Source organism: Acomys minous (genome assembly GCF_964271855.1).
Source record: "Acomys minous genome assembly, chromosome: 7".
Lineage (NCBI taxonomy): Eukaryota > Metazoa > Chordata > Mammalia > Rodentia > Muridae > Acomys > Acomys minous.
Genome location: NC_140488.1, coordinates 106,492,664 through 106,516,075, shown reverse-complemented (window position 1 = coordinate 106,516,075; position 23,412 = coordinate 106,492,664). Strand labels below are relative to the sequence as shown.

At 44.9% G+C, this 23,412-nt stretch overlaps 1 long non-coding RNA gene across 4 annotated transcripts in view; it reads right to left on the bottom strand.

The window, feature by feature from the left end:
• Nucleotides 1-23,412, bottom strand: part of LOC311601766 — a 116,377-nt gene that overhangs the window by 57,008 nt on the left and 35,957 nt on the right. The window lies entirely within an intron of this gene.

Below are 23,412 nucleotides of genomic sequence, written 5' to 3'. Positions count from 1 at the left end.
CTTGAAGAGTCCTAGTCACATAGCAAGAGACACTAAGTCTACATGTATATGTCTCTTAATAATGTCCATTATGTCAAATTTTAATTTTTATCTCTATATGAATCCAATTTATTTTGGTTAAATCTTGGTCAAGTTCACCCCTTCGCCCTCCTGGATACCTCTACCTCATACACCTTCTAATGTCCCTCTCAACTTTATATACAACACACACACACACACACACACATGCACGCACGCATGCACGCTGTACGCACGCCTACATGCAAGGCTCTATGCTGTAGCTTACTCAACTTATTAGGGGCTCCACTTCTGAGTAACTTTCTTTTCCCTGGAAACCAGTGATTGCTTGTAGCTTCTTAACTATAAGTGTGACCTTATGAAACATCCTCGTCTTATCCATGGTGGAATATTGACTAACCTTCTGCAGATCTTGTGCAGACAAGTATTGTTAAAAGTTATTTTTATAAAATTGTGCTTGTGTCTCAGTTTCTCTCTTAACCTGGCTATCACCCAAATAATTTTATTGTTTATCAAACTGTATAGCACAATCCTGAGCAGCCTTAATCTGTTAACCCTCTAAGCTAATCTGGCTTCTTCCCAGCATAAATCTCCAAGATACTTGCACATTATGGCTTTCTCTGCTCAGCTAAAAAATTCATGTCTCTTGACCCTCAGCCCATGGCTGAATCCCTTACTTCCTCTTCTAGCTCCTCCTCGCCTGGTGGGCAGGAAGTCCAGCCCCATTTTCTCCCTTGCTCAGGGACTGGCCGTAAACTGCTTTATTGGCATGCCAGGGGATAATTGGGGAGTACTGTTTACACAACATTGAGACAGGAGATTCTCAGAACAAGGATTGCAACAAGAAATGGGGGAGGGTGTCCAGAAATCAGAATTTGAATTACACATTAACCTTATGCCTATGAACTGTAGATGTTGAAAGCCCCTGAGTGCAAGAGCCTTTATTGTCAAAGAAGACAGTTTTGCCGCTTTCTTCCCTAACATGTGGCTGTTACAGTCTTTCCTTCAACTCTTCTGCATTCTTATTTGAGCCTTGGGGAAGAGAGCATGATACACATGTGCCATTTGGGGATGAGCATTCCACATTCACTTATTCCCTGTACTTTGATGATCTGTGTGGCTGTTTGCACAAACCACTGCAAAAAGGCGTATAGCCTTTTAAAGCAAGACAACTCTTTGGAACACAGTCAGTGCTCAGGACCTGTAACAGATCTACTGTCTTGGCCATTTCAAGTCTTCTGAATCCTCAGTTCTCTACTCTTTCCCTAGTTCCTCCTGTTCATATCCTGGTCACTCTCCTAATGTGCTCAGTTGTTTGTTGTTGCTACAGCTGCTGTCAAGCCTGAAGCCACTGGCTTCCGGGATTACCCCTATTCCTTTTGTCTTTACTGCTGCTATTTCTACTGCTGTCACTGCTACGTCTCTCCTCCTCTGCCTTTCCTGTTAGAGTCACAGCCCTGACTCTTCTGTGGCTATCAATGTCACTAGCTACTCTTTCTTTATGTTAGCAGTTCAGGCAACTCTAACCATGATAAACATAAAAAAAAAAGTTAACAGAATACAGCTCTGTCAAAGTTGTCTTCCTAGCCTAACATTGCAAACCAGGGGAGGCAGTACAGAAGGGTGTCTCCTGGCTGGCTCCCTGGGTGAGCTGAATCACCTGCTTAACATACCTGTAAAAGGAGTGTTTGCACCAATCACAGCAGCTCTTCATGCTAACAAAGAAGTACGTTCGCACCAAGCATCTATTGTCTCTTCTGTACCACTTACAACAACCCTAGTGTCTCCTTGTACCCTGCAGAAAAAGGTTGCTGGCAAAGACCTCAAGAGCTGCTTGAAACAATCACTGGCGAGGCCACAACCAAGCAGCCAGAGTGCTGAGTTTGTGTAACTTCCCTCAAACACTTCCAAGGCATGTTCAAAACTGGTAGCACTATTATAAGGGTGCTTCGTTCGGCTGTTTGATAGTGTTATTTGCACAGGGCAACTAGAGCAACAAGGAAGAGTACACTGGCTGTTAAGGCATCAAATCAGCCCTTCACTTTTGCTTATTTACAGGGACAAGAACCTATCAAAAGGACTCCTTGCAATAAGAGCACATTATTTGTATGTATTTTTAACAGTGGTTAACTATGCCTTTAATACTACTCACCATCTGCACAGAGGCCCGCAGCCTGGCCCCTCTCATGCGTCTCAGAAAATCAGTATCTCAATGCTCCTGCCAATAGTACTTTGAAGTGGGTGAGATAAAGGGGCATAAGTGGAAGTGAGATTTACATATTAGACTTGACACAGTCAAACATCTGTACAACTAGACTGGGGAGACCAAGACTGGATGCAAAGGGAAGGAAGACTTCCTACAATCCAAGAACTACCAAGAGGAAAAATGTAAAGCTGTCCTGAGTTACCAGTGTTGAGGTAAATAAGACATCACAAAAGAATTCAAGTAAAACCAAGAGAAAAGGAGTGGTAAAGTGACAGATGATGTTACTAAGCTTTGTTAATCTGGCCTTGGAAACTTCATCCATCCCATGGAAAGTACTGGTTTTGTTGGCACAGATTCTTTCACTATCATTGTAATGAACAGGAGCTCAGTCATTTCTAATATTCTTATTTCAGAGATTGCCAATTAGTTTCTGCCCAAGTCTCTTCATTGGGTAGAAATCCATTGTTTTTAATGTGTATTTTCTTCTTCCTTGTTTGCTTTTTTCAAGACAAGGTTTCTCTGTGTAGTTCTGGCTGTCCTAGACTCCCTTTGTAGACCAGGCTGGTCTCAAACTCACAGCCATCTGCCTGCCTCTGCCTCCCAAGTGCTGGGATTACAGGTGTGTGCCACCATGACCGGCTTAATGTGTATTTTCAAAGAACTACTTTTGGTGGTCTTTTATTTTATTGTTATTTTATGGATCTTTTCTCCAGTTTTTATTTCTTCTTCCTTTAGGGTTAAATTGCTCTTTTACTGTCGATTTATATGGTCACTGATATATGGAATTCATGTTATAATTTTCAACTACTACTTTAAAAGTATGTCACAAACTTAATTCCACTAAGATTATTTTTAGTGAGATACACGTTTACAGAAAAAAAAAATTGAAAAGGGCAAGTAGGCAAAATGCAAATGCTTCCTTCTTCCATGTCTTTTTATGAGGTCTACTACCAGAAGGTACGTCACAGATGTAGGGGGACTCTTCTGCATTTAAATGTTCCAGAATTAGAGTGGACCTTCCTTTCTCAAACTATCCAATGCAGAAAATCCTTCACCAGCCTGTCAAACTCATTGGATTATACCTGACTCCTGACTCCTCAAGTAGTCAGGGTGATAACTAAGATTAGCCATAACAAAAAGAGTTAAAACTATTTTTTCACAAAAAATACAATTTTCTGCTGTAGCTACAAAAGAAGAAAGAAAGAAAGAAAGAAAGAAAGAAAGAAAGAAAGAAAAGAAAGAAAGAAAGAGGAACTAAAGACTTCAGTTTTCAGAAACATCATGCAACATGTAAGGATCAAGAATCCTTAGTGCATGATAAAAGGAGATGCATGTATAAAATGTAAATCAAGATGTTTAAATGTACAAGTGAGAACAATGTTACAACGTTGAGATACTGACCAAGTAACACCTAAACACTGATGGAATAAGGAGGCGTCATGTGCACCGTGGAGAAAGGTACATGAGGTACATGAGCTTTCATTCACTGAGCTGCATGGGAGACATCACCATGGAGGAGACATCGAGTTGGGAGAAGATTGGACACTGTGTGTTTGACAGCCTTTGGTTTCAGAGTTTCAGGTTGTGCTTGCTTACATTTTGATTGTATAATAAATCATTATCTCTCTGTGTGTGTGTGTGTGTGTGTGTGTGTGTGTGTGTGTGTATGAATGTATGTACGTATGTATGTATGTATGTATGTATGTATGTATGTATGTATGTATATATATAACGCACATCTCACTGACAGTAGAAAAGGTGAGGCACAGTGGTATGGTTGAAGTAATTCTGTGATCTTATTAAGCCTATCTGTCGAAGGGAATGCTGTGCTTATATTAACCCTATCTGTTGAAGGGAATGCTGTGATTATATTAACCCTATCTGTTGAAGGGAATGCTGTGATTATATTAACCCTATCTGTTGAAGGGAATGCTGTGATTATATTAACCCTATCTGTTGAGGGGAATGCTGTGATTATATTAACCCTATCTGTTGAGGGGAATGGTGAGTTGATTTTTGGCTCAGGCATAACCATGCTCAGCTCTCTAAGGACCACAGCAGAAGCAGTGTGGGGAATCCTCAGCATTGCGGATCGAGATCAACTGCAATCTACAGGACTGAACGGGCAGCATGAAGCTGGGCCCCTGGTCAGTGGGAAGGACTCGGGTGACAGAGATGGCTCTCAGGCCCTCTGCTTTAAATGAGGTGAAGCTGGCAGTTCCACGGCCTCCTGAGGAGCAACAGCAGACAAGCAAAGCCAGGGGAGCAGGACTGTGGGGGAAGGGCTCTGCCTTACAGGGATTTACTATGAAAAAGAATCTAGTGTGACATGACATTCCCTGAGAATCTGGGAGATGGGCTCTTTTTTTCTAATGTTTCTTTTTTAACATATACATTTATATTATTACACGTGGGTAAAATAAACTACATACAGCAAGAAGAACTACAAGACAATCATGAGTCATATAAATGTTACATTCATAGTGATTTGGCTATTTGTATTTGTCAAACTTGAACTAAACATCTTTCCTATCTTGTTGGGTCTAAATTTCTGAATGAAAATCAATATCTATCATATCTGATCTCTATTAACTTAAATCATCTATCTTGGTCTAAAAAGATCTTATCTCCTAACCAACTAAACTTGATTGTAAGACTAAACTATCTGGTCTTCAAGTCCCATCAGAGACTTGAGAAGGAATAAAACTTAAATGCCTGAGTGAACCGGTAGTGCAGGTTGGCAGCTTCCAAATAAAAAAAAATGAATGACTGAGACAGTTTACTGCCTGAACAATCACCTAACACTCTCTATAACATTGGAGCCTCATCTTCGGCCTTCTAGTTCAATATATCTGCCAGACATACGTATGAGGCAGGAACTACTGAGGACTTGCTTGCCCTGTCTGGGCAGAGTTTAGCCACTGACTGCCTGCGCCCAAGTTGCCCATTTTCAGGCAGAATTCTTTCTGTGGGCAGAAATGAGGACATTTTGTCCAGTGGCTGCTTGCCACATTTGAAGCCATTTCCATAAGGAGGTTCTTTGATGCTCATCATCTTCTTTGAGGTTGGCTGGGTGTTGCCAGGAGTTAATTTGTCTTGTTGTCAAAGAATCTTTAGATTAATAAATGCCACATTCTGTAGGGCTCTGAGGCTTTTGAAGAGAAGACCTTATGTAACTATTTTACCCTAAATAACTATAGAATCATATCTATCTGTTAGACCTAGCAGGTAACTTATATTGCTAATCCTACTACATGGGAATAGTTCTGAGACTGGCTGAGATATGAATATCCATGCATAGGCAATGCTTATTGTTGGTCACAGATTCTCTGTGACTTATTATTAGAGGCCATTCTTAGTATGGCATGAAGGAAGATTTGTAGATGTCAGCCCTAATTGCTCTGTTCATCCCTCACACCTCATACAATTATAATATTAGAACTGTATAATGCTTATAAGAAATTATATTTTCAGAACAAAAGAACTGGACACTGATGCTGGATCAGACCTGACAGGATTCATTCCTCTCAGCATGCTGCACTCTGACATCCTGCATCCATCATGTTCCAGCCCCAGGTGCCTCAGTTGCTGTTACCCATAAGAATTGGACAGCTTCCCAGAAAGCATTGTAGAAAACTTCTGATCCCATTTGGTCTAGCATTTCAGTCTGTCCCACACAGGACTCCTATAAAGTCTGGAATCTCTCAACATTTAGAAACTGGGCCACAAATACAATCCCTGCCTTGCTTAACCATTTTCCCCATTTTTTTTGGCCCCTTCTAAAGTATTATTTGCCCCAAATCAGCCTGAAGAAATCTTAAGAGAATGATCTCCCATTTCCTCTGAGGGTGGTTGGGTAGGTTTCTGTTTGCTCTCTTGGTCTACAGATGCTTATTTTCATGGGAAGGTCGTTATAAGTTATTATTGTGCTTATACAGACAGAAAACTGGGTTGGATTCAGGGATGTCTCTTTTTCCTCTATCTTTCTTTCATAAGTAAGAAGATAGGAGATGAAAAGAAATAAAGGAGGATACAGAAATATAAAGGGAGGATAAAACAAAAGGTAGATGATTGAACCTACTCCTTAACTCAAGGCCTTAATTGTTACTCACAAAGAAGGTTATTTTTAATTCATTGGTATAGAACTTTGTATATTGATGCAAATTATGGTCATGTCAAATACTAGTCTAATTTTATCACAAGAATATATATCCTAGGTCTAATGGAGAGATAGGCTCTTATAACAAAACCAAAGGCTCATCATTCCAGAACCCATAAAACCTCCCCTGCTCTCTCTCTCTCTCTCTCTCTCTCTCTCTCTCTCTCTCTCTCTCTCTCTCTCTCTGTGTGTGTGTGTGTGTGTGTGTGTGTGTGTATTATCCCTATCACATTAACAACTAAATGCTGGATTGATCAAGCAATTTACAAACATTTTTAAAAAAGCAATGGATTAACATCTGAATTCATGGTTTTCTGCACTATGACAGTTGTATAGAGCCTCAATGGTCACAGCACTCAAGTTGAACTACAGAGCCTGCAGCCAAGCCCAGGAAACAAGAGGAATTTCTAACGTTAGCATAATTCCAATATTTCAGCATCTTCTGCTGCCAGTTGTGGGTTATTCAACAGAAAAGACTGCTTGGATATGGGTTCAAGCCAATACAAAGTCTTCACTAGCCTGTGAACCACACTGGATGTTCAGGGTCTCAGTGTAGCTCCAAACCTTTCTCACGGTGAGCTGGTTGGTTGGTTGGTTGGTTGGTTGGTTGGTTAGATTTTGGGACAGGGTGTCTCTGTGTAGCCTTGGCTGTCCTGGAACTATCTCTGAGGATTAGGCTGTCCTGGAACTCAAAGATGTACCTGCTTCTGCCTCCTGAGTGCTGGGACTAAAGGCATTTGCCAGCCTTTAAGCACACAAGGTCTTGAGTTGATGTACTTCAGTTAACAAGAACAGTCAGCCGGAAGCAGAACTACTGAAGCCCCAAAGCAAGGCTTTTAGGGAGTTCCCATGGCTATGGACTTTGACAGATTAGGTCTTTCTTTTCATGTGTGGCAGGTGGTGCTGTCTAATTGCAAGATTTACAAGCTGAGTGGCACTTCCATGATGGAGTCAGTGGTGCTAAGGGCTGGGGTCCTACTAAGGTCTGGGGCTCTGTTACATTCTCCACTTGTCTTAGTGGATGAGACAAAGTTTAAGATGGAGGGCCCTCCTATTAATCCAGTCAGAATGAGAATTAAAGGCCCAGTCACCGCTAATAGTAGAGCAGTTGCCAGGGGACCAACAGAACAGAGACTAGAACCATTTATTTTCCCAAGCATGACAAGATTTTCTCTAATGACTTTTGATCAAATATCATAGAAACAGTAGGTTTCTCCAAAAGCCATACATAGTTTCCTTTATCTCATGAGAAATCTAGTCCTCTCCAGTTTTGTAGGGCCATTTCTGCAAGGGGATCTGACTGTAGTTTTAATACCTCTGGGTCCTGATCAACCTGTCTCCCTAGTTTGGGAAGCCTCAGAAGAGGCACAGTTAGCCCAACGACTGGCACATGCCCACCAAGTGGTCTCCAGACAATGGTAATATTGCTGTTGTCCAGATGAATGAACCCACAAGGCAGGATAGTGGACATCGGAATAAGGGGACATGCCTGGGTTAAAGGTTTAGGACATTAGACAAGTTTCACCCCCTTGTAAGTCCTCTAATGTTAACCTGGTCTGCCCCCAGTCACAGTGAGATTTGTCAGTCAATGTGCTGACAGTCGGGTTCCATACTGCCCCTATGTAGTGTGGGGGCTGGGTGTCTAAGCATAACAGCAATCCTGGTGGCTGATTGATGGCTGGGAATGATTAACTCTGTCCCTAGGGTCCCTTCCTGTGGCATGGAGTCTGATTCCCCAGGTATTTCTTATCTTGCAAGGCCAGTATCTTTTAAAGGAAAATTTCGGGAAGCAGGTGATGGGCTCAGAGGTCAGCTGGGTCTCTCAGATTGCTTAAAGAATAACCAGTATGGAGAACTGGAGGCCTGAAGGGACCCGAGAAAGCAGTGGCTAGAGAGTCGTGCCATCTGCTAGTCTCACTGCCCAGGGAAACAGTAGGCAGGGGTTGGAGGGGGTCTCTTTCAAACACAGTCTCACAGGGGATTAATCTCTCCCTATATGGGGTACAGCAGACTAAAGCAAAAGAAGACAAGTCTCTTCCCCCTTTTCTGGACTCTAATGAGACTTTTGTTAGAGTTTCTTATAATATCCTGTTTATTCTTTCACCTGGCCAGAACTCTGATGTCTATAGCACAGTGAAGCTTTTATTCTATGTCTAAAGCTTTAGCTATTAATTGAGGGGTTTTGGCTATGAAAGGTGGGTCATTCAGGGGACCAGTTCCTGGAGATACTTTTTACCTACTATTTGAGCAGTTTCAGTCTGCTTGGGGAAAGCTTCTTTCCACCCAGAAAAGGTATCTACAAAAAATAGCAAATGCTTTTCTCCTCCCCCAGCAGGCACTTTTCCCGGAGTGCTCCAGGGTACTGTCGGTCTCCCATTTGGGCCCCTTCCTGGTTGAGGGCCCTCTGTCTTGTATTTGCTTGAGCACAAACCTGGCAGCTGGCTGAGACATCCCACTCTAGGCTGTCCTCTCTAGGAATAACATACCTTGTTCTGAGCAACTGAGATAGTTTTGTGGACTCCAGATGAGTAGCCTGGTGAAGGTCAGTTACCAACAGACGTGTCAGTTAGTTGTTTCTGGGAGGATGATCTTTCCCTCTGGTGTCCTCCATCAACCTGTGGGTGTCAGCTGTCCATTTCTTCTTCACCACGGAGTCTCAGGCAGTACCAGGTTGTGGTGTGTCATCCTTCAGGTCCAAGACAGTATAAACCTGTTTCTCTGGAAGAATCAGACTCATGAGACTCAGCGGTCCCAGGTGTCCTCACAGGCAATCAAAATGTAGCCCAGGGTGAGTGACAGGGCTCTAAGACACCTGTCTCTTCAAACCAGGCAATGTGGACTGCAATTTCCCCTCTTGTGTCCAGGGTCATTTGGTATCCTTTCATCTTTATTGCAGCAGCTGCTTTGGTTAGTTGAACAATTATGAAAGCCTAGTGTTAGCCCACTCATGTTTGGGGAAGTGAGATTCTTCTGACAGAGGGTGATACCCTCAAATTTTGCTGGGTATCTGTATGTTTAACTGTGTCTCATCATCAGAGAAGGAGACTGTAGCTTTCAGTCTATGCCAAATATCTTGTTACAGTCAGTTCTCCCTTGTTAAGGGCCTTTTAAGCTACCTCTAGCAACTGGGACCTACTTTTACCTTTCAATTTTTATACTTTTTTTCTAATATCACAGGCCAAGTGGGTGACAAAGGAAATCTTTTTATGAGCTGTCTTTAATCATTTAAGAAGGTCCTAGCAAAAGTTGTTTAAACTTGGTCAGTGTGGGACGGAGTTCTATCTATCCAAGCTGTGTTGCATGGCTGCGACCCCCCTGCTAGCCCAGGGACAGTTGGTTTTTTGTTTGTTTGTTTGTTTTTAACATTTTAAAGAGAATGGTAGGTTTTGCAGATCATTGGTTTACAAGGTGACAATAAGTCAGAAAAGAGAAAGGAATCGAACTTCCTCTTTTCCTTCAAACTTTTCCCTGCCTCAGGGGGTGCCTAGAGCAGACACAGGGTGGAGCAGAGGGAAAGCTCATGGAGAGGGGATGTGAGAGGAGACAGCACTAGTTCCCTCTCCCTCTGTGCATTCCTCTTAGATGGAAGGGCACCCTGGATGAGAGGCCAGGCTCCTTCACATCTCCATACACGGACCAACCCTGACCATGAGCAGGAATCTGGGTCCCTAACAGGCTTTGAGCCAGGCAGGGGTGGGGCAGAGGGATCCACTGAAGTCTCACATGGATCCTGGCCACTGCATCAGCAGCCCCATCCGACCTCTCCAATGTGACCAAACAGAAGGTGCCTTAACCAGACTTACCTGCAGAGGTGACAGACTAGGTGACTTCCTTTTTTGTTTCCCTTTGGGGTGGAGGTGCCAGACCCCTCTGAAACCTTAGGCAGTGATTGGTCAAAGGGAGCCCTAGGGACCTGGAACATCTCAGGTTGTGCAGCCTTCAGGAGTTCCCTGGCCACTGCATTCTTCCTTGCTCCAAAGGGGCTTTGAAACCCCTGGGTTGAGGTCTGGTCTCTGAGAACTAGACGGAACCTCCAGAAATGTTGTGGGGTGTTCACCAGAGGAGACTGCTTGGGCCAGGGTTTAAGCCAACAGGAACTCTTTATTAGATGGTCGGCGACTACACTGGGTGTTAGGGATCCCAGTGTAGCCCAGGCCTTTCTCAGGGTGAGCTTTTAAGCACAAAAACTATGTTCTGAGTTGACGTACTTCAGTTAACGAGAACCGTTAGCCAGAAACAGAACTACAGAAGCCAAAGAAGGAAAGTCAGTACATTTAGAGACTTTCCCAGAACTGTGGGCTTTGATGGATTAGGTCTTTCTTTTAATTTTTGGCAGGCAGTTCTGTCTAATTGCTGAGTTTTACAGCCTGAATGGCAGTTCCATCATGGAGTCAGCTGTGCTAAGATCTGCGGTCCTGTGAGTAACACACTTCCATAGTCAATTCAGCCTTTCCTACAACCTCTTGCATTCTAAAAGGTTGTGTTTGGCAGTATTCTTGAAACTCATTTGTGCTTTGCAAATAAGCGACTGAAGCAGAAGACAATAAAAATGTAACAACAAGAATCAATGAATGAATGTAGCTGCTACTTCACACCCGTAAGTGTTTAGGTACAGAACATGAATGTCTCACAGGAGACTCAAGATGTTCCATGTTATTCCTATACTCCTGTGCCAGGCTCTAGAGTGACAACCCATCCCGCACAGGCTTTACCAAGTGGGTCCCAAAGGGCCAAGCCTGCCCACACAATCTCTGTATTCCTAAGCTTAAGGAAAACATCAGAAAAGGCATCAAAACAACAACGGACTTGTTAGTGGGTACACACACACAGACACAACAGGGACATATGCACAACCATGTTCAATGTGGCCTTATTCACAATAGCTAGAGCATGGAAACAGCCTAAGTGTCCCTCAGTAGAAGAATGGAAAAGAAACTGTGGTACAGTTACAGTATGGGCCACCACTCAGCTATTAAAAACAAGGAATCCCCAAAATTTGTGGACAAGTGGGCTGAGCTAGAAATGATCATAAGGAGTGAGTTAACCCAGAAGCAGGAAGAGTCAAATGGTATATACTCACTATATCTGGACACTAGCCCAAGGGGCATGTCCCATGACAGTCTTCACTTATCAGGAAACTGGGACAGAGGGGAGGACTTCCTATTGGGACTCTAGGTGAAAGAAGCATGGGAGAACAGGGAAATAGAAGGATCCAGAGGGTCCTAGAAACCTACAAGAAGGACATTATGATGGGCGGATCTGGGCCCAGGGGTCCTGCCAAGCTATGGCACCAGCCAAGGACAATACATGCAGTAAATATCGAACCCCTACTCAGACCCAGCCAATGGACAGGACATTCTCCACAGTTGAGCGGAGAGTGGGGACTGACTTTCACATGACCTATGGTGCTCCATATTTGACCATGTCCCCTGGATGGGGAGGCCTGGTGGTACTTAGAGGAAGGATAGCAGGCTACCAAGAAGAGACTTGGTACCCTATGAGCATATACAGGGGGAGGAGGTCCCCCTCAGTCCCAGTCATAGGGGAGGGGAGTAAGGGGGAAATGGGAGGGGGGGAATGGGAGGATACCTGGGATGGGATAACAATTGAGATGTAATATGAATATATTAATAAAATAATTTTTATAAGACTTATTTATTTATTACTGTGTATAGAGTATTCTGCCTGCATGTACTCCTGTAAGCCAGAAGAGGGCACCAGATGTCATTATAGATGTTTATGAGCCCCACCAAGTAGTTGCTGGGAAAGGAACTCACTAGCATTGGAAGAGAAGGTGGTGCTTTTACCCTCTGACCCATCTCTCCAGCCACATTAGTGGGAACTTTAAAAGCCAGTAGAACCTGAGAAATGTATTTCAATATCTAGAGGATGGCCGATGGCAACCCAGACTGCAATACCTGGCAAAACTATCCATCAAAGCAGAAGAACAAAGAAAAGCTTCCCATGATAGATACAGGGTAAAAGTCACGTTAACCACAGAGTCCTACACAGGATCCTGGAAACAGCTCAATGGACTGGAGAGGAGAAGAAGCCGAGTAAAGAGACTATAAAACTATAAAAAGCAAACAAATGAAGCTATAGCTATGGAGGTACAAAACAGACAAATAATACAAAGAGCAAAGCTGCAACAATATGACAATTATCACGTAACTTTCAATACTAATAATAATGACATCAGCACCCTATACAAAAGACACATGTTAACTTAATGAATTGAGCGTCTTTAGTCCCAGCAATCGGGAGGCAGAGGCTGGATGATCGCTATGAGTTACAGGTCAGCCTGGTCTACAAAGCGAGTCCAGGGGGCACAGGGCTGCTACTGGGGGACATAGTGACTTGAGTGGCCTGCACTGCCACCCAAGGCCATGGTGATATCTGAGGCTGTGTTCCTGCAGAGGGCCATGTCATTGTGTGGCCGGGTCTGTGTTGCGGTCTGAGGCCCCGGTAGCCTCTGAAAGCCAGCTGGATGTGCATGATTTATGCTACAGTTGGAAGCCATGTTGTTGTTCATGATTCCAGCTGCATCGGAAGCCAAGAAAACATAGAGGAAACCCTGTCTCGAAAAACAAAAAACAAACATAAAAAATCCACCTTTCTGCTGTATAGAACTTCCTTTTACATCCACTACCTTAAAGTAAAAGTGTGAAAAAATAGTTGAGGCAACTGAGACCAGGAATCAAGAAGGCATTTCTATCCTAATATCTGAAAAAGTAGATTTTAAACTAAACCAAAACAAAAAATACCGAGAGATAAAGAAGGATGCTCCATAGAGCACATATGCACCAAATCATGGCACAGCCAACTGCATAAATGAATTCCAATGCACTAACAGTTAATGATGCCATTATCACCCTTTCTCCAATACATAGGGCATCAGGACAAGAAACAGAAAAACATCAGAAATGATGGACATCATACATCTAATGGGCCTAACAGATATACACAGCCATTCCAGCTTGTGTGGGGTGGGGGGAGCACTCTCGAGGGCTCCTGATTAAGCTCTTGCCTGGGCTCATGTGCTCTTGCTCCCCATTCCTCCACCATGACCATCTGAGACTCCATTTATTCAGGGTGGGCAGACCAACACTGGAGGCCCTGTGGTCAGGCACCAATGGCAGAACTGCCTTTGCAGCTGCTGAGGCCTGCTTTCCCATCGCTGATAACTCAGTGCTGACCCCAAGTGAAGTACCACCTGGCCTGTGCCTCAGCCTGCCTGCCAGCTGGTTTCAGACATTCTCCTGCCAGCAGCTTTCAGACATCCTCCTGCTTTCCCTGCTGTGCTTGACACAGCAGCTCAAACAAGGAGCTCTTGAGTCTCCACTGCCTTTTGAGCCTTGAAGTCTCATTCTAAAAAGAGCTAACTGTAATAACCAGTTTGGAAACTCATTTCTCACCTCCCCAGGAGATTCTGGGAACCTAGCTTAATTTCCAGGCAGGAGCCTCAGCCCTGGGCACTCTAATCTGGCCCTGAGCAAGAAACCGGCCCTTGGGATCTTTGATCTTGAGGTCCACCCACATTCTTGTGCTACTGCTTGCAGGCAGCACCTGGACTGACCTGCCAGATGTGGGGCCCCCGCCCACTGCTGCTGATGGATCCAAAATGACAGGCCATGATAAGATCTAGCCTGGGGTGCCACAGAGGGCCACAGTGTTACTGTAGCCAGGTCTCTGTTGGTGTCCGCGTCCTGTGCTGCAGCAGGAAGCCATGTTGATGTCCATGGGCCATGCTGCCACCAAGGGGCACAGGGCTGCTACTGGGGGACATACTGACCTGAGTGGCCTGCACTGTCACCCAAGGCCATGGTGATGTCTGAGGCTGTGTTTCTGCAGAGGGCCATGTTATGGTGTGGCCGGGTCTGTGTGGCTGTTTCAGGCCCCTGTAGCCTCTGAAAGCCAGCTGGATGTCCATGATTTATGCTACAGTTGGAGGCCATGTTGTTGTTCATGATTCCAGCTGAATTGGAGGGCCCTTCCTCGGTCTGTGCCTCTGTTGCAACTGGCAGCCCTGTTCACAGTCCCTACTGATGCCAGAAACCATGTGGACGCCTGTAATCTATACTCTCTCTTTCCAATAAGAACAAATAAGCTAGTTTCACAGTGATCTTGATGACTGCAAATGGCACAGGTGAGGAAGAGGGACATGGAAGACTTCAGTGACAACTCCTCCCTCCAACTCAACCCCCTCCCCCCTAAAATAGTAACAGCCCAGACAGGAAGCAATCTGAGAGAACACTTAAAAGAAGGGGACAGGATGAGGGGTGTCACCCTCCACAGTAGAATACTTCCAGCAGGGATGTGAGAGGGAAAGGACTGAGCTCCATCTAGGGGGTTTGAACGGGCCCCAGTGAATATATAGATAGTGCAAGTTGGGCTGCTTTTGTTGTTGTTTTTCTGGAGGGGGTGGGGGGAACAGGGAAGGACTGGGAAGCAAATGGGATAGGAGTACATTATGTGAAACTCCCAAAAAATCAGTAAAAATATTATGTTGGGGGAAAAATATCATGCATCACATTCAAGCCGGCTTCATCCAGATATTGGGAGGGTCCTGCGATCTAAGTGTAGGCTTAGATTTTCCTAAACCTACTTTATGGAGTTCTTAAGTATTTCAGCCTCACTTTTAACCCACCAACCAGAGGAAGGGAAGAAAGAATGTAGGAAAAAGAGATTGTGGATCTGTTTAGATTGCAGTTCCTTGGGCCAATTCCACTTTGCGCTATCAGCTTACCAGCAGTCCAGTCCAACAGCCACCACCAAAGAGCACACAGATCCGGTGAGGTGGCACAATCCAGTAGAATGGCCAGAATCGGCCAGAGCACCACAGGAAGTTAGTTCTCTGGAACGTGTCTCTCTGCGAAGCAAAGACTGGTGAAGGCCAGCGAAGCGTTGGTGGCACAGAAATGACAAAAGCCTCACCCCACGTCATAGTCTTTTTCTATATATACTCATGCCGACCATCGTGTGCCCTCTCACGTGTCTGCTCCCAGCAAAACATCACATGCCCTCTTGTCCAGAAAAACATCATAGGGCCTCTCACAAGACGGCTAGCAACAAAATACCACATGGCACAACCGACTCTTCAAAGGATCCGGAAACTTATACTAAACATAACCCAGTAAATGTAATAACTCATATAGACGGGGTGGAGAGAAAACATACATGATCTCCCCAATAGATACAGAAACTGCCTTTTAGGAACTTGACACACCTTCATGAGGGGGCCTCTCATGGGCAAGGAGAAGCAAAAGTAAGAGTGTGGAAAGGACCATTATGCCAAAACCACTTATAAATTTGATGCCGTCTCAATCAAAATCCTCATGTTATTCTTCAAAGAAAAATGTACAAATGCTCTAATTGATTTCGGGGCACAAAAGAGCCCAGAGAGCCAAAAGGAGACAAATGACTTCAAAATACAAGTCAAGAAAAGAAATGTCACTCTCCATAGAATGGGCTAAAGATCTGAACAGGGTGCCCCTAAAGGAAGAAATAATGGCTAGAAATATTTTAAAACACGTTCACCATCCTTATCAATTAGAGAAATGCAAAATAATACTATGGTCGGATTTCACTTTTACCCCACTCAGAATAGCTAAGTTTAAGAAAACCTCTGAAAAGAAATGCTGTGGGGAAGTGAGAACACTCCTTCCTCATTAGCGGGAGTGCAAACTGGTGTAGCCACTGTAGAAATCAGTGGGAAGGATTCTGATAAATCTCCAGGATCTACCACAAAACCCAGTTGTGGCCCTCCTTGGCATATTACCAAGTGACTGGACATCCTATCCACAGATGCTTGCTGAGTGATGTTCATTGCTGCGCTAGTAAAATGAACGTAAATAATTTTCAATTGAAGAACGTATATTGAATATATACAATGTTGAGGTTGCTTATTTTATAGTTCATTAACATGCAATATAGGTATTGATTAAAAATACAAGATAAGATACAATGTTATGTATATTCACATTTGTATACACACAAACACACACACATGTATGCACACATGAATGTAAAGTTTTAAGAGAGTGACTCCATTTCAAATTATATGCTCCTACCAAGACACACAGGCTATCTATAAACAACAACAACAACAACAGCAAAACAGTTTCGGGCAGGGGAAATCTCCCTTCTAATTGCTGATTAGATTGATGAAAAGACAACTACAATCATAAAGGCTATTGCCACTGTCTTTATTTGCCCCACGGGGCTTGAAACTAAAATGTAATGGTTGAAGTCTCCACACACTTCAGACACAGAAATGGGTCTAACCAGAAAGCCTCCTCATTAGGGACTAGCTGTCACTGAACTGGAAATAGCTATTCAAGCTGCCAAAGGACAAAAACAATTAATACTCTTATCTGCTGTAGCACTTACAGATCACAGCAATAGCCAAAAAATGGCAAGATATCCCAAACTGTGGACTTATATTCTTGGTGAAAAAAAAAAAAGCTACCTGCCAGCATGGTGGCACACACCTTTAATCCCAGAGCTCAGGAGGCAGAGGCAGGCGGATTACTGTGAGTTTGAGGCCAGACTGGTCTGCAAAGCGCATCCAGGACAGCCAAGGCTACACAGAGAGAGCCTGTCTCAGAAAACAAAAACAACAAACGAAGAAAAAACAGCTACCTAATTGGACCCGAAGACAAGGTCAATAGGAAGGAATCCGTGCCTGTCTTGTCCGTACCTTAGAAATGCTTGTCCTTAAAACTCTGTGGGTGCAAGTGTCCCTCTGCCCCTTCATCACAGAAGCCTCTCTTTCAGCAGAGGGAGACCATACAGAAGTCCACAACTGGTCAAATGTAAAGAATAAACAAATGTGCCATCTACAAACCATAACTGAGCCATCTAGAATGCAACTCTCACACTGAAGGCTCAGGGCACATTGCAGAAGCAAGGGAGGAAAGACTGCAAGATCCAGAGGCTGCTGGGAGGGGCTGCCATTTATATATGACAGGGGAGTGGAGCCAACACAAACTTAGCAATAAGTTGACCTGAAAAAGACTAGCACAATGACCCTACCCGTTGACCTGCCAACATGGCAGGAAGAAATCTCACGTGGGGCTACCCCGAGATGAAGAGCTACAGGGAAGAACCTCAGCAGCCTAGTTGCTGAGAAATGAGGAATAAGTCTTCTGCAGAGCTGAGGGCCCTTGTCAGGTTATCCTACGCCTAGTAGTCTACTCTAAACACATATACCTATGAGCAATGCCAAATAGACTCACAGGTCTGTATTCATTCATATGTATATATATACATATATATGAAATAATAATAAATGAAGAAGAAGAGGACGAGGAGGAGGAGGGCATGCAGTTGAGAGGGGGAAACACGATGAGTTGGAGTCAGTGCAGCAGGGAATGATGTGAATGATGTTCACTCGGAACTCATGTACAAAATCTGAAATAAATCATACTAACAACTGCCATCATCTCTAGTAGTATGGAGTGAAGCCTGTGACTCCCAAAATGGGTTTGTCTGCTACAGGCATGTGGACTCACATTCACAGAGATGCACGCACTGCTCATCCTCTTCCTCTTCCTAGATCCTCACTTTTCTTGGTTTTCTCCTGTTTCCTCCTCCTGGCATAGCCCAGGGACTCTCTGCACATTTATGGAGCAGGTATTCCTTTACCCTTGTTCCTTTTAGTACAGAGCAGTCATGGACTAGGACTTTGGCATATTCTATACCAAGTACCCTACATGAAACACAGTGGGCATCCCTAGAGCTTTAGACAGACTACACATTCCACGCTGACATGTAAATATGCAACCTGTTCATCTACACATTATAGGTGACATCATCGGCCATGCAAAAATCAACCCACAAGACGTTAGTAGGAGTTGGAGTGATTTAGAAGCCTGGCGCACTGCTCCATGGGCGCGCACATCCACTATTTACACAGCCTTCAGCACACAACAGGCTAAAGTCCATTCTTCCGTGCGTTAGTCATCATATGGACTCGTATGGTTCTTTTCAAATGTGTTGATCTCATGTAGTTATGAGTCTAGCCGGTTGACAGGAAAAAATGTATCTTGTCTAAGTTGAACTACACAAATAAGTAGCAGGGTTTATTTCTATATTGTTCGGGATGTCTAAGTTTGCATCCCTGTAATGCAAGCACAGGAGAGTTATTTCACAACCTTAAAATAGAAATTTGTGGAGCTACGAAAACACCTGATCCAATAAAGAGCTTGGGATACAAGTATGAGGACCTAAGTTCAATGCCTGGAATTCACGTACAGGGTACACAGTTGTTATCTCAATGCTGGTGAGAAGGAGGCTTGGGAACACCCAAGTTTACAAAACAAGTTCCAGAACAAGTAGAGACTCGCTGTCAAAAATATATGAAAAAGAAAAGAAGTCATGAGCAGCACCCAAGAGATCAAACTGAAGTTGTCTTCTGCCTGCTATACAAAAAGATATACATATGCCACGTCCCCAAACAGGCTGCATTCACAGAAGAAGATAGGCGCATAAGGATTTGATGAAAAGTGTATGTAGTGGATCGAGAGAGCCCTCACTTAGTCTCAGCCCTGGGACTTCAAGATCTGTTGTAAGGAGGATGTGCTCTCTACCATCTCCAGCCTTCGTGCAATAACCCAGGGAAATGGAGCGGACATCACAGGGATCCAATGAAAGCAGTCAGTGAAATGGGCAAAACATCTGACCCAAGGTTAGTCCTCAATAAAGAACCATGGAGCACCTTACAGAGGGGAGGAGACCCTACTGGGCCCCTAGGTGAGAGAAGTATGGTAGAATGGGGAAATAGAAGGATCCAGAGGGTCCTAGAAACCTACAAGAAGAACACTATGATGGGCAGACCTGGGCCCAGGGGTCCTGCTCAAACTATGGCACCAGCCAAGGACAATATGTGTAGTAAACTTCAAACCCCTACCCAGATCTAGCCAATGGACAGGACATTCTCCACAGTTGAGTGGCGAGTGGGGACTGCCTTTCACACGAACTCTGGTGCCACATATTTGACCATGTCCCCTGGATGGGGAGACCTGGTGGCACTCAGAGGAAGGATAGCAGGCTATCAAGAAGAGACTTGATACCCTATGAACACTTACAGGGGGAGGAGGTCCCCCTCAGTCACAATCATAAGGGAGGGGAGTAGGGAGTAAGCGGGCGGGAGGGAGGAATGGGAGGATAAAAGGCATGGGATAACAATTGAGATGTAATATGAATGAATTAATAAAAAGATATTAAAATAATAAAATAAAAGAGAAAAAGGTTGGTGAGCTGGCTCAGTAGGTAAAGGCAGCGAAGCCTGATGACCTAACCCATCCAAAAGTTATCATCTGATTCCACCCATAACCTAGGGCATATGCACCCATCCTCGAAAAAAAATAAACAAATAAACAAATTATAATGAGGAAAAGAAATGAAGAAAATTTTATGAGAACCTAGGGATTCTTAAAGGATAGAATGTATCCTTTGACGTTGAGAAATCAGTGTGTCCTTCTGGGATTTGGGCCATCAGCAAAACCTTTGGTAGAAAGATAGGGAGGTTTATGATTTCTCCCCCTAGATGTTCCCATAGTTAGGAAAACTGCAAATAAAAGACGTGATGTCTTTTCTTGGGTTTTAAATAAGCTGAAAGCTAGGAAGAAGGGCAGCAAGTGCCCTTTCTCCATCCAGTCTCAAATTCCCAGAAGAAAATCCTCAGTCAGAGCTTCCAGCCAAGCTGCCATTGAAACAAAAGCCAGAGCTCTCCAGAGCGGGATACAGTTGTGGGTGTCACATGGAACTTTTCTGCAGACCTAAGAGACCTACCATTTCCCCGCTTGTTCTAACCTCAGACATTATTTATCCTATCCTCATGTTCATCAAATGAACTTGCACGTTTTTGAAACAGGCGCTGGCCACCAAAAGGCCTGGGCCGCCTCTGAGAGGGCAGGTGGGTTCACTGCACGTGGGCCTGTGGCTGGCAGGCTGATGGATAAAGAGACTATATTCTGCCAGAGCTGGATTGGGCTTTGGAGAAGAGACAGTACCTTCACCGTATGTCAGACATAAAAATCAACTCTGCCAGAAAAGACCTGTGCTCCCGAGATGTAGTAGGATATTATAATAAGCATAGTGAACAATGCCTTTTTGACACGGAAAAATAGCTTAGTCAGGAACCCTGCTACTCCCAAGGCTGCACCTGATACCCAGAACCCAGTCACATTACTCACTAAAGATAACCAAACACAGTCCTAGAACTCAATGATGCCCACTGGACAGTGTATCAACAGAGACTAAGAGTAGTTTTCTTTCTTTTTTAAAAGAAGATTTATTTATTTATATAGTATTCTGCCTGCATGTACACCTGCACACCAGAAGAGGGCATCACATAACATTATAGATGGCTGTGAACCACCATGTGGTTGCTGGGAATTGAACTCAGGACCTTTGGAAGAACAGACAGTGCTCTTAACCTCTGAGCCATCTCTCCAGCCCAAGAGCAACATTCTGTTATGCACAGCTGGAGAGATGCCACCTTGATGGCCCTGTCTCTGGAGAGTTTCCCCCAGGATCCTGAACTTTGGAGTCTTTGGTTAGGGAATTGACCTGACCTTCAGGTGAGACACACTGCACAGGTGGGCAGCCTTGGGGAGGCAGGCTTAGGATCCTAGTGAGGAGTTTATAGCATGAAGCTCGTGGAATGACCCTCTGTATAACACATACACCTTCTGTAGGCTAACCACACCGATCTACCTTCTTGCTCGAGACAGGCGTGTACAGAGCAAGCACTCCTTCTCTTGAACAGCACACACAACTGCCCCCCTTCTGTAGCACAGGGGAAACCAGTATGGACTGTGGCAGCCTTTCAACAATGGGGCTGGGGAGAGTGTTTAATACCAGGAGATTCAGAGAGGCTGGGGACTGGAACCCCTACAATGGCTGAGGAGCCAGGCCAGCAGGAACAGGGGGCAGCACTGAGACAGGACTTGGGGAACATCCTAAGCTGGAGGCTTCCTGGATAGTCCATTCCATAAACCCCAGAATTTGATCTCATGAACCAATCTACCAACTGCTAGATGCTGAAGCGCTGCACAGGCTAGGAATCCTAATGTTTTCCCTCCTCCCCATAGGCAAAGGATGCTATCTTCTTCAAAGGGAATTTTAAACATTGCGTGAAGAAGATGAATGCAACACCTACTGCAGCATCCACGATGAGTACCGACTCTAAATATTAGCCTCGGGTTCATTTTGGTAGGAACACTGTGGCTTTTCCTTCTGTTTGTTTCGTACTGGGCATTGTTTTCCACTGTAGAAGGTATCACATTGTTTACTAAAGGCCTAGAAGAGACTCTGAAAACACTGTGACTCAGCCAGAAAGCACATCAGGAATGCTGGGGTCTTTGTCTCCAGTCATTTAGTCCCTTGGGGGAAGATTTGCTGATTCACCTACCAGAGATCCACTAGAAAGCCACTGCTACCCCACAGAATGGTGGAGGGGATATGGGTGTAGATGTGAAAGGCACACAATCCTATTTTCCCTGCTGGGGAGAGAGGAAAATAAACACATGGAGAGCTGCCTCTGGTTTAAGGAAACTTCTTTTTAGGCAACTCACAGACTCATGAGGAAACATCAGGAGGATCCTTTGGGATCCATGGAATGTCCTTCAGTGTTTCGTTCACTGTGTTCTGAGTCCGGGGCAGACACTAGGTCTCAGCGCCCATGCTGGCTCACAGGAAGCAAGGGTATATGCTTCAGGCCAGCCCCCCAGCTCCCACCTCCTGCCATCATGCAGAAGAGGCAACAGGACTGTTCCTGGGAGCTATGACAGAGCAGAACCCAAAGGGAACATGCAGACCCAAGGACAGAGATAGAAACTCAGTGCAAAACAGGACGGGGAGGGGGGACAGGGTCCCAAATCCCGCTTTGGAAGAGTGGGGCTTCCTGAGGGAGCTGCAGAGTTGGGCTTCCTGAGGGAGCTGCTCCATTTCCTAGAAGGGAACTTTTAAGGGCCAAGGTCTGAGGAAGACCATCCCCTGCTGGAAATCCTGCTGAGGACTGGGGATACAGTCAGCTGTCTTTGGGTATCATCTGACTCCACCTCATCTTGCAAGGGGAACTGGCCCTTCAAACTGTGAAGGGACATGGCCAGGGGTCGCAGGGGTTACTGCTGGGAGCCATGTAGGCATTCACAGGCTTTTAAAAGGGTACACATGGCATGGAAACGCGTGAAAAGGGAAGACACCTTTCAAGGAAGTCAGTAATCCTTAGCAAAGTGAACTCCACCCCCCCCCCAAAAGACAGCTCTGAATATCACCAGGCTGAACCACAGCAGACTGCTCTGTACAAAATTCAGAAATGCTTTAGCTAGGGCAAGGTGACCGCAGGTCAGTGCAGGCTTGCTCGAGATGCAATGGAGGAGACATTCTGGGCCCTTAGGTCTAGAAGTCTAAAGAAGGAGTGAGAGAAACCTCAGAGATAAGAAAAGGTATGGTGAAAATTTTGCGTTAACTTTGGACTCTGGAGGGCTGCTTCTCCAGCAAGAGGTCAGTCAGTGTGCTCAAAGGACACTGAGCTGTGTGCAATCTCCAGATGAAAACCCCTGGGCCAGGGCAATGGCTCCCTGGGTGAAGTGCTTTGGTTTCAAGTATGAGGACCTGAGTTCTGACCCCCTCCCCACCTCCACCCCCACCTGAAAAGTCAGGCTGCAATCCCAGTGTTGGGGAGACTGTAGAAACTGAGGCTGGATTCCTGGTGCCTCTTGGTCTAGGGCAGCCACTGTGGAAAACCTCCCTCAGGAGTCATCACAGTGGGAGGGCAATGGGAGCAGTGGGGGAAGACGCATTTGCCCACTTCAGGCCTCCATCTGTCCAGAGGGCCATGTCCACACAAGGGTGCGCCAAACCCCAAATTCCTAGATGCTCTCCTATGAGCAGGCCAGGAAAAGGGTGCAGTGTGTGAGCATGGAGGCTGTTGACATGGAAGCCAAGAGTTTAGGGGGTGCTGCTCCAGAAACATCCTGCAATGGGGCTGACACAAGGGTTGTAACAAATTTCCCCATGT